The 13,563-nt window shown below is 44.4% G+C and overlaps 1 protein-coding gene across 5 annotated transcripts in view; it reads right to left on the bottom strand.

Annotated features, from left to right (window-relative positions):
- LOC125446708 (CD276 antigen-like) overlaps window positions 1-13,563 on the bottom strand; it is a 312,391-nt gene that overhangs the window by 228,002 nt on the left and 70,826 nt on the right. The window lies entirely within an intron of this gene.

The raw sequence follows: 13,563 nt of genomic DNA, 5'->3' as shown, positions 1-13,563 counted from the left end.
TCAGTGCTAGCACTTGTCCAAGTTTTTCTAGTCAAGCCAAGAAGCATTTATCTCGATCTAAATGAGGTGTGGACTCAAAGTGGTCCTGGGCTTTAAAAAGGCCAAATCTAAGGGCAGCTAAATTGTTTGATCAAAACACCTCACAGCCAGGAATCAGTTTTGAGTTTCAATTCAATTCTGGACTTCAGTAAGAAATCTGCAGCCAAAGTCTGGAGTGAGCTTCAAGTCTCACTTAATCTATCACCAGAATACACTGCTCCCGTAACTGCAAAAGATCAAATGCTGTGATGGCAACGGTGCTCAATTACTTTTCCAATTTTTGCTTCCACCATCACCAAGTATTTAAAAAACATAATATAGGCGATTGATGCTTTAGTCCAAGTGAAAAAAAGTGATAGTTGTAGTTCTAAGACTGATAGGGGTGGATCCTCCATTAGAGAGCAATTTTAGAAGTAAATGTTACCATGCCTTAGGCAAGAGGCAACGTAGAGAAGGCAGGGCCTACATAATGACCTCTTATGGGAATTGAAATGTGACACTGAGCGTGTAGATTCAAAGACAAAGCAGCAGTTGATTGAGCTAACCAGACTCAAGCTGGAGAGTAAACCTCAAGTTTCAAACACCCATTCCACCCAGCACAGTGGCAGCGATAAAGTTATGGACAAGATTAAAAACTTCCTTGTCATGCCACTCAGGACCATCATCCCAGACTTCTAGAATCCCTACAGTGAGAGGAGAGACCCATCAGCCCGTAGAGTCTGTGCCGACCCTCCAAACAGCATCGCACCCGGGCCCAGCCCCCAACCTTATCCCCATCACCCCGCATTCCCCACAGCCAATCCACCTAGCCTGCACATCTTTAGGCTGTGGGAGGAAACCCAAGCACTCGGAGGAAACCCACACAGGCACTGGGAGAATGTGCAAACTCCACACAGACAATTACCTGAGGGTAGAATTGAAGCCAAGTCCCTAGTGCTGTGAAACAGCAGCGCTAACCGCTGAGCCACCATGCCACCTACTAACTTAGAGATACACAGTGTCAAGTTGGAGAAGGTGAAAGAAGTCACTCAGCACAGGCTGCCTTCGTGGATACGCTCTGACCTTGTTTGGTGGTAAAGCTTCTAAACCCTCTGTCTAGTTTGAAATCAGTTAGGAACTTGCTGTTTGCCCTGGTCAACATTTTTCTTTTAACTAATCTCTGCTAAAAGAACACATTTATCATTATCACAATGCTGGGAGCTTGCTGTACACCAAGGGATAGGCATGCTTCCTGTACTATAGGCTAATGGGTTAAATACTAGCCATAACCCCACACCGTGTGCTGGAGAAACCACCTAGTTGTAACTTCCCAAATTGACCAGTTAGTGCTCAAAGGGCTGTCGGACTGTCAAAAAGAAGAGCCAACAGGTTGGGCTAGGCTGTCTCTCCGGGGACGGGGCGGGGCGGGGCGGGGGGGGGGTGGGGGGGGAGGAAGAAAGGGCAAAAAAAGAGAGCATCTGTCCAACTTCTTAACACTTACCTAAAAAACAGATTCAGCTACTGAGCCATCATACTGAACCAGGGCAACACTCTCCCTGCCCTCTGACATGAGGCAGCCAGTTCGGGGGTTCCTCAAAATGCCATCTGCAATGCTGGACCGCGAGCTTCCACTGGGAGGGCACCTCCAGACAGCTGGCCTCATCTCCACGTGGAAAATTCCCATCATCTGAGAAGCCCAAAATGGCCTTTAATTACCTGTAATTATCTTTAATGGCTCCTTGTGGGTTGACCTTCCTGTCACGCCTCATCTCACTTCAGAAAATGACGTGGTGGGATGACACTGGAACACTTTCACATTGACAACTTCCCAGTGAGAGCAGCTTGCTAGCACTCGCATCTAGCTTCACTTGGAGAATGCCTCACAACTGCATTACAGTAGGCCATTCAGCCCCTTCAGTCTGCTCAGCCATTTAATAGAATCATGGCTGATCTCATCTTGGCCTGAACTCCTTTCCAGCTCACTTACCCGTGAACTGCAGAGGCTGACCAGGTTGTATTGAATATCATTTCTACGTTACAAAAAGTCTGTTATCCCAATAAAATTAACCGACCTTTCCCATCAGTTCCAAAAACTCAAGAACTAATCTAAAAGAAGAGATTTAAATGCATTATTAATCATCCAGGAGGACAGAGAGTGTAAAGTGAGTCTGATCCCTCTCTACAAAATCAATTCCCTGCTTCATCTTTGCTAAGGCTACAAAAAAATCCATTGAAAGAGAGATACCATTTCTCCCTCTGGGTCACCAATGCCTTCAATCCTTCAAATTTGACACCTCGTTAAATAAATTATTGGAATCCACTGATTAACAGCTGTACAGCAGGCCGTTAGCTAATAGGAAACACTCACGCCACTTGCTAAAGTGGGTCATTATGAGGTCTATTTTACAGACAATTCAATGAAGCAGCTACCACTACTGCAGTATTCTAATTTTAAGCAGCACTGTAGGATGATTTTATTGATGGGCATTATTGCCCAGAAGCTGTCACTGATAAAACTGAAGCTACACACCTGGCGCGGTCTGCAGCACAAGGAGCAGCTGGCTGCACAACTAAGAGGCATATGCATCAACACAGTTTAGCAAAATGCAGCTCAGATCAACACTAGAAATCATTTCTGAAGGAGGGTCTAGGCCCAAAACGTCAGCCTTCCTGCTCCTCTGATGCTGCTTGGCCTGCTGCGTTCATCCAGCTCCGCACCTTGTTACTAGAAATCACCAAGTCAGACCACAAAAGCAAAGCTGCGCCTTGATCAGGGCAAGACAAACATTTCCATTGCATTTAATGGCCTAAAGTCCTGGTGGAGATGACAAATTTGATTTTTTCATTTCATTCAAACTGTTACAAAAGAGATGAATGTTCTGTTTCACAGTTAACACATCATCTTCCTTTAAGAGATATGTTTATCATCCTGTCACTATCATGTGACCAGATAGCAGAAAGGTCTCAGTCTCCATCGTACTGGGACCACTTGTAGCATGACATGTTGAGGGAAGCATGTGCATTTTTTAATCCAAATGCTTTGTCCTAGTCAAGGCATGACAGTGCCCACATGACTGCAATATGTGTACGATGTAGAGGTGCCAGTGTTGGATTTCGATGGACAAAGTCAGACGTCACATCACATCAGGTTACAATCAACAGGTTTATTTGAAATCACAAGATTTTGGAACATCAATTGAATGTTTCAGTGCTACATTACTCATGTCTTGTTCTTATTTTTGTTAGCTCTCATGACACATCAACTCATCAGGTATGAATACCCCGCTGATGGTAAAAACAAAATCAATCATCGCATCTACAAATCAGGAGAACAGATCAGATCTGGGTTCAGCAGTAGCCATTTATAAAAGAAACAACTCCAGATATCACATCCGCAAATGAATTCATTTGCATCTCGTTCGCATCAGCTATACTCCAGACATCACTGATTGCAAAACATTATCCTTCTGTTGCAGACTTTTAAAAAACCTTTTATTTACATGTAATGTTTTGCAGCCACGGGCCACCTCAGAACCCAGTACAGCTGACTGCGATGCGTGGAATGGAAGAACGATAGCAGCCAACCTGCACACAGCAACTCCCACAAACAGCAAATGTAACAAAGATAAGATTTCTGTCACATCAATTACGGGACAAATACTGCCTTGGTCTTCTTCAAAACAGTGCCATGGGGCTTTGTACATCGAGGCTGGAGATATATTAGCTCCTGTCAAAAGCTCCGAGACCACAGGTCCCATTTTCCCCCAACTGTTCAGGATAGCAGAGTGGCTCAGTCTTTAGCACTGCTGCTTCACACGTGGGGATCCAGGTTCGATTCCACCCTGTGTGGGTTTCCTCCCACAGCCTAAAGATGTGCACGCTAGGTGGGTTGGATATACTGAGTTGTCCATAGTGTAAAAAGAAGGTATAGGTTAGGTTAGCGTTAGCCATGGGAAATACAGGGAGGGCAAGGGAGTGGGTTTGGGTGGGATGCTGTTCGGAGGCTCAGCGTAAACTCAATAGATTGAATGGCCTACTTCCGCACTGTGGGGGTTTTATGAATATTAAAATTTAAATAGTGTAAAAAGCTACAAGATAAAGAATGCCAATTATTGCCTGCTGTGTTCCCTTTGTTCACCTCAGAGCCCAGAAAGCGTGAGAACATTTGAATTGCACATATTCCACAGCAGATTCTGACCTCCAACCACATTCATTCATTCATAGCAATTAGACTTTGTGGTTTTAAAATGGGGCAGTTTAACTGAGACACTGCACCACCTTAACAATGTGATCATTTACAGCATATGTAAAGGTACAACTGCATATCACCCATTTTAATCATAAACAAGGACACAGTGGATCCTCTGTGTTGTGCTTTTCTTTAGATGCCTTGAAATGTATAGTCAGTACTGCTGCCAATATTAAAGTAAGAAAACTAAAAATAAAAACTGTTCAATTACTTCCTCTGCCATTTTGAGAAAACTAAAATTAGTTTTTTCAACAAAGTGAATTGTCCCAAGAGAGTCCAAGAATGGAACACTGGGTATTACCAAAATCTTGGCATTAAGGGGATGGGCCTTAAGGAGTGTCATAAAAGAAGGGGAGGGGGAGGAAAATCCACAAGTTAGCAGGTACACAGCCGAAACCTACGCCAGTAAGTGGAGTGAAGAAATGGCGTTGGGTGAGCTGCCAGAATTCAGGAGCCCCAGAGATCTCAGCGTTGTAGGGCTACAGCAGGTTAGAAAGAGAGACGGTGTCATAAGACTATGCAAGGATTTGAGCATGAGAATTTTACACAATTGGTCATTGCCTCCAATTAAAACCAGATGAATTTGATGCAAGTGCTGGATGTATCATCATCTTTGGTAGTACCTTCCTGTTTTACAACTGAATTGGGAGAGCTGAGGTTTCCAAGGTCACAGGGGAGGTTCAGTGGCTGAAAACAGAACTTGAACTCCATAAATACTACACCTAAAGGAGAAAACCTAGAGGTTCGGGATTCTGCAGTGAGCAATTCACCTGTCTCCCAGAGCCTGTCCCCCACGTACAATTCACAAGTCAGGTAAATAAAGTAATATTCTCCAACTGCCTGGATGTGTGTACTTCAACAACACTCAAGGGGTTTGACACCATCCAGGGTAAAGCAACTCATTTGATCGGCATCCCATCCACTACTGTCAGCTTTCATCCCCTCCACCACTGGCAGCAGCATGTACCATCCACAAGATGCACTGCAATAACTTATCAATGCTCTAACAGTCCCTTCCCCACCCAGGATCTCTACCACCTGAAGGATGAGGGCAACAGGCATGTGGGAACACCACCACCTGAGAGTTTCCCTCCAAGCCACTCACTTGGAAATATACTCACCATTCCTTCACTGTTTGGGTCAAAAATTCTGGAATTCCATTCCCATGGCATTGTGAGTGTATCTACAGCACGTGGATGGCAGAATTCGAAGAGGACGGCTCACTATCAGCTTCTCCTGAGCAACGATAAGTAATGCAATCCTCAAAATGCCCTTCCTTATAAGCCAAATCCTGCCAACCAAGTGATTTATCTGGTGAACCTGTTACACTCTTGTGCGGCAAATATATCCTTCTGTAGATAAAGAGGCCAAAACTATATGAATTTCACTCAAAATTTCTGTACAACTGCAGTGAGGCAAATGCACTCCTGTACGCAAATCCCTCAACAATGAAGGCCAACATACCAATTAATTTTCTGGTTGCTTGCTATACCTGAACGCTAGCTTCCAGCGAATTTTGGACAATGACACCCAAGGTCTGAGATAGTAAGAACTGCAGATGCAGGGAGTCAGAGGTAACACTGTGTGGAGCTAGAGGAACACGGCAAGAGGGACTCGAAAGCTGATGTTTCGGGTCAGGACACTTCTTCAGACACTCAAGGTCCCTTTGGTCACCAGCACTTCGTAACTCTCAAGAAATATTGAGCCTTTTTGTTGTGATACCCATATCATAGAATGGCCCTTGAAAGTGTAAGCACAGATGTAGAATGGTTATCAACAGGAAAGCAGGGGCGGCTCGGTGGCTCGGTGGTTAGCACTGCAGCCTCACAGCACCAGAGACCCAGGTTTGATTCCAGCCTCGGGTGACTGTCTGTGTGGAGTCTGATCATTCTCCTCGTGCCTGCATGCGTTTCCTCTGGGTGCTCCAGTTTCCTCCCACAGTCCAAAGATGTGCAGGCTAGGTGAATTGGCCATGTTAAATTGCCCGTAGTGTTCAGGGATATATGGGTTATAGGGGGAATGAGTCTGTGTGGGATGCTTCAAGGAGCAGTGTGGACTTGTTGGGCTGAAGGGCCTGTTGTTTTCACACTGTAGGGAATCTAATCTTTCAATAAAAAAACGCCCAGGGATTTGCACCCAAGGGAAGAGACAGAAAAATTGCATCCTCTAACTCAGACAAGGACATGAAGTAGGAAAGAAGGTGCAAACAGTTAAAAACAAATTTATGACAAGTGAGAGCCACAGTTCTCCTGGGACAAGCACAGATTTGTTGCTGGAATACATTAGCCGCAAAGTTATTCCAGGAGCGGTGTAATCATAATGGAAGTCATTAGCTGCGTGGAGCGAACAAGCTTCTGGTAAGATAGCTCCATGCATCTCTGCAACCAATAAATGCAAAATGGTACTGGTGAAACAGACAGTTGCAGGAGGTTGATTTTTTGTTTTCTTTTAAAACTGCTTTATGCAAGCTGAATTAGTATCTTCTCGGTTATTTACAGATTATTCAATTCTATTGCTTTTAAAATAAAATGTACAAATATACAAATTAGAAGCCAGAGTAAGCCATGTGGCCATTTGAGAATGCTGTGCCATTAAACAACATTCGGGGCAGAATAAATCATGTCTTCAAATCCGTATTCACGCCTACCTCTCATTTTTTAAACCTCTGACTTGGAAATATTCTATGACCTCACCTTCAACACTGTCTAGCGAGGACAGCCACAAAGACCTCGGACTCTCAGAAGCAACAGTATCTCTTCTGGGACACTCTGTCCAGTTCTGGTTGCCCTGCTGCAAGAAGGGCATGATTCAACTGGAGAGTGTTCAGGAAATATCTACCAAGATGTCACCAAGAATGGAGGGTCTGAGATATAAAAATAGACTAGAAAGGCCGGGACCTTTATTTAAGCTGGAGCACAGGAGACTGAGGGGTGAATTTATAGAGGTTCATAAAATCATGAGGGGGCATAGATAAGCTGAATTACAGTCCACTCTGGTGGGCAATTTCAAGGCTAGGAGGCTTCCGCATAAGTACAGAGGAGAAAAATTTTACAAAGACACGAGGGTTAACTTAATTTTTCATGAAAACCAAAAGAACTGCAGATGCTGTAAATCAGGAATAAAAACAAAAGTTACTGGAAAAGCTCAGCAGGTCTGGCAGCATCCGTGAAGGAGAAAACAGTTAACATTTCAGGTCAGTGGCCCTTCCTCAGAACTGATAGTGAATGGGAAAACATCAGTTTATATGCAGAAAATAGGGAGCAAACTATAGGATAGAGCTCAAAGAGAGAGAAAAACAGTTGGACAGACAAAGGAGTTGCTAACGATCAGGCTGGGAGGGTGAATAGTTGTTAATGGGGGCTGTTAGTGATTAATAACAGGGGGTGTGTAGTGGCAGGCTATGAGATAACAAGGCCTGGTGTGTGGGGTAGAGGGCTGGGGAATGGGAGAGTTTAGGGCCCAAGATTATTGAACTCGATACTGAGTCCGGAGGGCTGCAGGACCCCCAAGAGGAAAATGAGGTGTTGTTCCTCCAGATCGCGTTGGGCTTCACTGGAACACTGCAGCAAGCCTGAGACAGATGTTGGCCAGGGAGTAGGGTGGTGCATTGATGTGGCAGGCAACAGGTGGATCAGGGTCTTTTTTGCGAGCAGAACGTAGATGTTCTGCGAAGCAGTCACCAAGTCTGCCCTTCGTTTCCTCAGTGTAGAGGAGACCACATCGTGTGCAGTGAATGCAGTAGACTAGATTCTGGGAAGTGCAGGTGAAGTGTTGCTTCACCTGGAAGGTATGTTTGGGCCCTTGGAAACTGGGGAGGGAGGAGGTAAATGGGCAGGTGTTGCACCTTCGCCGGTAGAAGGTGCCATAGGGCTGTGGGGAGGTATTGGGGGTAAAGGAAATGTGGGTCAGGGTGTCCCAGTGTGAACGGTCCCTGCGGACGGTGGACAAGGGAGGGGAGAGGAATGTGTGTCTGGTGGTGTCATCTTGCTGGAGGTGGCAGAAGTGGTGTCTGATGATCTTCTGGATGCGGGTGCTGTGGGATGGTAGGTGGGGATAAAAGGGAACCCTATCGCTGTTGCGGGAGGGAAGTGAAGGGGTGAGGGCAGAAATACGGGAGATGGGTCGGACCTGGTTGAAGGTCCCGTCAACAACGGAGCTGGTGATTCCTCAGTTGAGGAAGGAGGTAGACATTTCGGAGGCTCCCTTGTCAAAGTTGGTCTCATCTGAACATATGCGATGGAGACTGAGGAACTGAGAGAATGGGATAGAGTCGTTAAAAGATGTGGGATGTGAAGATGTAGGATGTGAAGATGTACAGTCCAGGTAGCTGTGGGAGTCAGTGGGTTTGTAATGGATATTAGTGGCCAGTCTATCTTCAGAAATGGAAACAGATGTCAAGGAAGGGGAGGGAGGAGTCAGAGATAGACCAGGTGAAAGTGAAGGCAGGGTGGAAATTGGAGGCGAAATGGTTGAAGTTTTCCAATTCTGGTCGAGAGAGGGAAGCAGCACCGATGATATCAATCGGTACATCGGACCAAGAGTTGTGGGTGGGGGCCGGATTAGGAATGGAACAAGGAGTGTTCCATTGTACCCCACAAAGAGACAGACATAACCAGGGCTCATGCAGGTACCCATGGGAACCCCTCTTACCTAAAGAAAATGAGAGGAGTTGAAAGAGAAGTTGAGGGTGAGGACAAGCTTGGCCAAGCAAAGGAGGGTGGTGGTGGGTGGGGAGGATTCAGGTCTTTGGTCCAGGAAGAAGCAGAGAGCCCCAAGACCCTCCTGGTGGGGAATGGACGTGTAAAAGGGATTGCACATCCATGGTAAAAGGACGTGGCTGGAGCCGGTAAACTGAAAGCTTTGAAACTGGCATAAGGCTTCAGATGAATCTTGGATCTGTGTGGGTAGGGACTGGACCGGGGAGAGAAGACTGAGTCGAGGTAGGTAGTCAGTCAAGTCCTACCTGATCGTTAGCAACTCCTTTGTCTGTCCAGCTGTTGTCTTCTCTCTTTGGGCTCTATCTTATTGGTTCCTACCTACACCACCCACCTCCCTATTTACTGCATAAAAACTGATGTTTTCCCAGCCACCATCAGATCTGAGGAAGGGTCACCAGACCTGAAACATTAACTGTTTTTTGCTTTCACAGATGCTGCCAGACCTGCTGAGCTTTTCCAGCAACTTAGTTTTTGCTCTTTGTTTTTGCATGTGTGGAATGAACTGCCAGAGGAAGTGATGAATGCATTTACAACATTTAAAGATACTTGAATACATTCATAAACAGGGAAGGTTTGGAGGGATATGGCCAGGCAGTTGGGGCTAGTTTACTTTGGAAACGTGGTTGACATGGACTGGTTGGACCAAAGGGTCTGTTCCTGTGCTGTATGACCCTGTGATTGATACCTCAAATGGGTAGGTTAAGTATACATGAATGACCCCAGGAGAAACTTGATCACTGTATTTTTTATTGTGTTGCATTTATCCTTTCCTCAGATACTTGAACCCATGAAGTCCATGCAGGTTCTGTGAAGCAGTTATCGAATTAGCTCCATTCCTGATTTTCTCCACAGCTTTGAAAATTTCTACCTTCCAACGTATTATTCAATTCTCTTTCGGATGGTACAGGTGAATCTTGTTCAGCCTACCTACGTTCCAGGTCATACCCCAGCAACTAAAACTGCTTCTCCTCATTTCCACTCCTGGGTATCTGCTAATTATCTTCAATCCGGTGTCCTCCAGCTGATCCCCATCACCACATTCGGAAACAATTTTCCCACAATGGATTGTTTAAAGCTAAAAGTGAGTGGAATTATTTGAAAAATATTCACCTCCATTTGCTAAATGAAACATGAGAAGAGGAACAAGGTATAACATTTTTTTAAAAATCCCAACATAAGTAAACAAAAGAAAAACATCCTGGGTATAAGTACTTGAATTATGGACAACCAAGGTATGCATGAAGCGGCTTATGTAATTGAGGGTCACAGAAATATAAAGTTTAACTGGTTGAAGAGTGTTACCATTGGAATTACCAGTCTTCCCTTCAGACTTGACCCTCCATTATGTTTCATTCTATAAACACACTATGGTTTTAAAAGAAAGCTGGAAACATTGTAAAGGTCACACCAGGGTTTGAAAGCTGGGAATCTACAGTGGTGAGATGAGCTAACTGCCAACAGTACAATCTGATGTTGATAAACTGTATTAATAGCAAAAGGAATTACTTTGAAGCTGAAAAACATCACAAAACCATTGAGACCACAGCATCATTCTTACCTACGGCAGGTGCTCTGCTATGAAAAAGGAGGACAGATGAAATTTCTGTCTGATAAATCAGCTAGCCTGCATCGTAAAACACTTCTTCAGTCCTTCATGCGACGTGATCATCACTGGCAAGACCAGTATTTATTGCCGATCCTTTAACTGACCTTGAAAAGGTGGTGTTGAGCTGCCTTTTTGAACTGCTACAGTCCACATGTTGTGGGATGACCCACAATACCCTGAGGAAGGCTGTTTCAGGATTTTGACCAAGTGGCGCTGAACAAATGGCGATACATTTCCAAAGTCAGGATGGTGAGTGGCTCGGAGGGGAGCTTGCAGTTGGCTGTGTTTCCATGTACCTGCTGCCCTTGTCCTTTAGGTGACAAGGTCACGGGTTGAGAAGGTGCTATTGTCCTTCGAGATGGTAGTTGTCATAGGTTTAGACAATGCCTTTAATGAGGTTTTGTGAATTGTTCAGTTGGAAATGAGCATGCTACACCTCGAGTCACACATGAATACATGCACATAGCTCCACTTTTCTGGAAAAAAAGTTAGGGGACAGAAGGTGGGAATGTCTATATTTTTTCCCCCAAAGTTGAAACATACCTGCTTCATTAAAATGCCTGAGATGTTAAACTTGGCCCCAGCACACCTTGCGATGTATTTGAGTCTCACCCAACATGGTGAGATGGTTGTCCCAAGGGTGCAGTCATAACTTGATTTTATTGTATTCATATTCAGATTCGGACCGGACTTTGGAGCTGTTGTGCTTAATTTTGTCCCAAAAAAATCACATCACAACAGCAAAATGTAAACAGTGCAGAATGAGTGCATAGGAGCAGAGGTAGGCCACTCAGCCCATCAGGCTTGCTCCAGTATTCAACTAAGTGATGACTTCTCATCTACCAGAATGCCATTTTTCTGCACTCTCTCGATATCCCTTCATGCTACTCGTCTTCAGTAATCAATTGAACTCTTTTGAACATGTTCAAGGGTGGAGTTTCCATAGCATCCTGTGGTAGAGAATTCCAAAAATTTATCACCTTCTGAGTGAAGTAGTTCATCCTCATCTAATTTATCCTGAGACTGTACACCTCGATTCTAGACTCACCAGGGGAAACATCTTATTTGTATCCACTTTGTCATTTCCTCTAAGAACTTGATAAGTTTCAATGAGGTCCACTCTCATTCTTTAAAACTTGAGAATATGGACCCAGGCTCCTCAAATTTTTCCCCAATTAGACAAACTCTGCCATCCAAAGAATTAGATTGGTGAACCTCCATTACAGTTTTCTGTTATAAATATCATCCTTCTTTAGATAAAGAAACCAAAACTGTACAGTTCAATCAGAGCTCCATACAACTACAGTGTGAGGTAACTTTGAGAACTGAAAGAACTGCGGATGTTGGAAATCAGAAACAAAAACACAGAATTTGCTGATTCATCTCCTTTTTCCCCTCTCCCAGGATCATTTTCAGGGAACAGTCAGCTCAGTGGTTAGCACTGCTGCCTCATGGCACTAGGGACCTGGGTTCAATTCCAGCCTCTGACGACTGTCTATGTGGAGTTTGCACATTGTCTCAGCGTCTGCGTGAGTTTCTTCCGCGGGGGGTGCCGATTTCCTCCCAGGCCAAAGATGTGCAGGGTAGGTGGATTGGCCATGCTAAATTACCCATTGTATGCAGGGAGGAGTAAGCTGGGTGGGTTAGTGTCAAAAGAATTTCTTTTAATACACGAATAACTGGGCTGCAGCTGTCAGACTTCAAGGTAAAGAGAACTTTTTAAATTGGGGATATCACGGAGGGTCAACGCTGACAAAGGTTAGATACCGAAGACTCTGCAGCCATGCAGAGTTACAGGATATTTGCAGAGAGACACAAACAAGTCAACACAACAGAGAAGAGTGAATTTTTGGTCCAAAGCTTAACGTTCTCCAGGTATCTCATCATCTTCCTGTGCTGCAGGCTTTATTTTTCTGCTAACATGCTCTTATTTTACTGACTAGGGCAAAAGTGTGATTAGATTTTACTATGATAGCAGTTACTAGGAGCTGGGGAGGTGGGGGTTGAACACTTTGAGCTAACACTTCCTTTTATCCTTTTGTCTGTCACAGTCTTTTTGCCCTATCGAAACTGACTTTACTCAAACGTTCTACAACCTGCTAATTTCTTCCACAATTATCGATGGGAAATGCAAGATTGTAAGGTAGGTGGGCTGTGTCTGGGTGGGATACTCTTCAGAGGGTCAGTGTGGATTCGATGGGCCAAATGGCCTGCTTCCACACTGTAGGGATTCCAGCACTGCTTGGTTTGGGATACACTAGAAATTACACTAAAAGACACAGTTCAAGTGGACAATCTTCCCTGATCGACATTTTCAAAGATCGTGAAGGAAGCCACACTATTTAAGAAAGATCCGTTGGTGAAGTAGGGAAACATCCATACAATATATACTGATACACTTTTATATATTTTGAAGAACAGAAACACAAGTTATCCTGGCCCAGCAAATCAAGGCTGGTATTTAAAGCTCCACACAAAAAAACTTTCCACTTTTTTTTTAAAACGTAATTCCCACCAACACCTCCTTCTGGTACTCCTTTACTTAACAGTTTTATTTAACTTTTCCTTCAATGTAGTATCTGTAACCTATGCATGAATGTGCTCATATACCAAATGTGTGTTGATACATTCATTTTTTTTCCTCCCCATACATTCAAGAGCTTCTCTGGCTGGTTCAGTATTTATTGCCTGTCCCAGGTGGACTTGAGAAGTAGGAGGTGAGCTGCCTTTTTGAACTGCTGCAGTCCATTTACTGTAGGTCATCTCAAATGCTGTTCAGGAGCTAATTCACAGTTTTCGACCGAACGACAGTGAAGAAACAGCGATACGTTTCCAAGTCAGGATGGGGTAACTTGCATATGGAGGAGTTGTTTTCATTGAATCTGTTGCCCATGCCCTTCCTGATGGTGAGAGAGATAGTAGGAACGGCAGATGCTGGAGGATCTGAGATAACAAGGTGTGTGGTTGGATGA

Source organism: Stegostoma tigrinum, chromosome 36 (genome assembly GCF_030684315.1).
Source record: "Stegostoma tigrinum isolate sSteTig4 chromosome 36, sSteTig4.hap1, whole genome shotgun sequence".
Taxonomy (NCBI): domain Eukaryota; kingdom Metazoa; phylum Chordata; class Chondrichthyes; order Orectolobiformes; family Stegostomatidae; genus Stegostoma; species Stegostoma tigrinum.
Note: the sequence above shows the minus strand (reverse complement) of the source record. Positions and strands in the feature narration are given on the sequence as shown.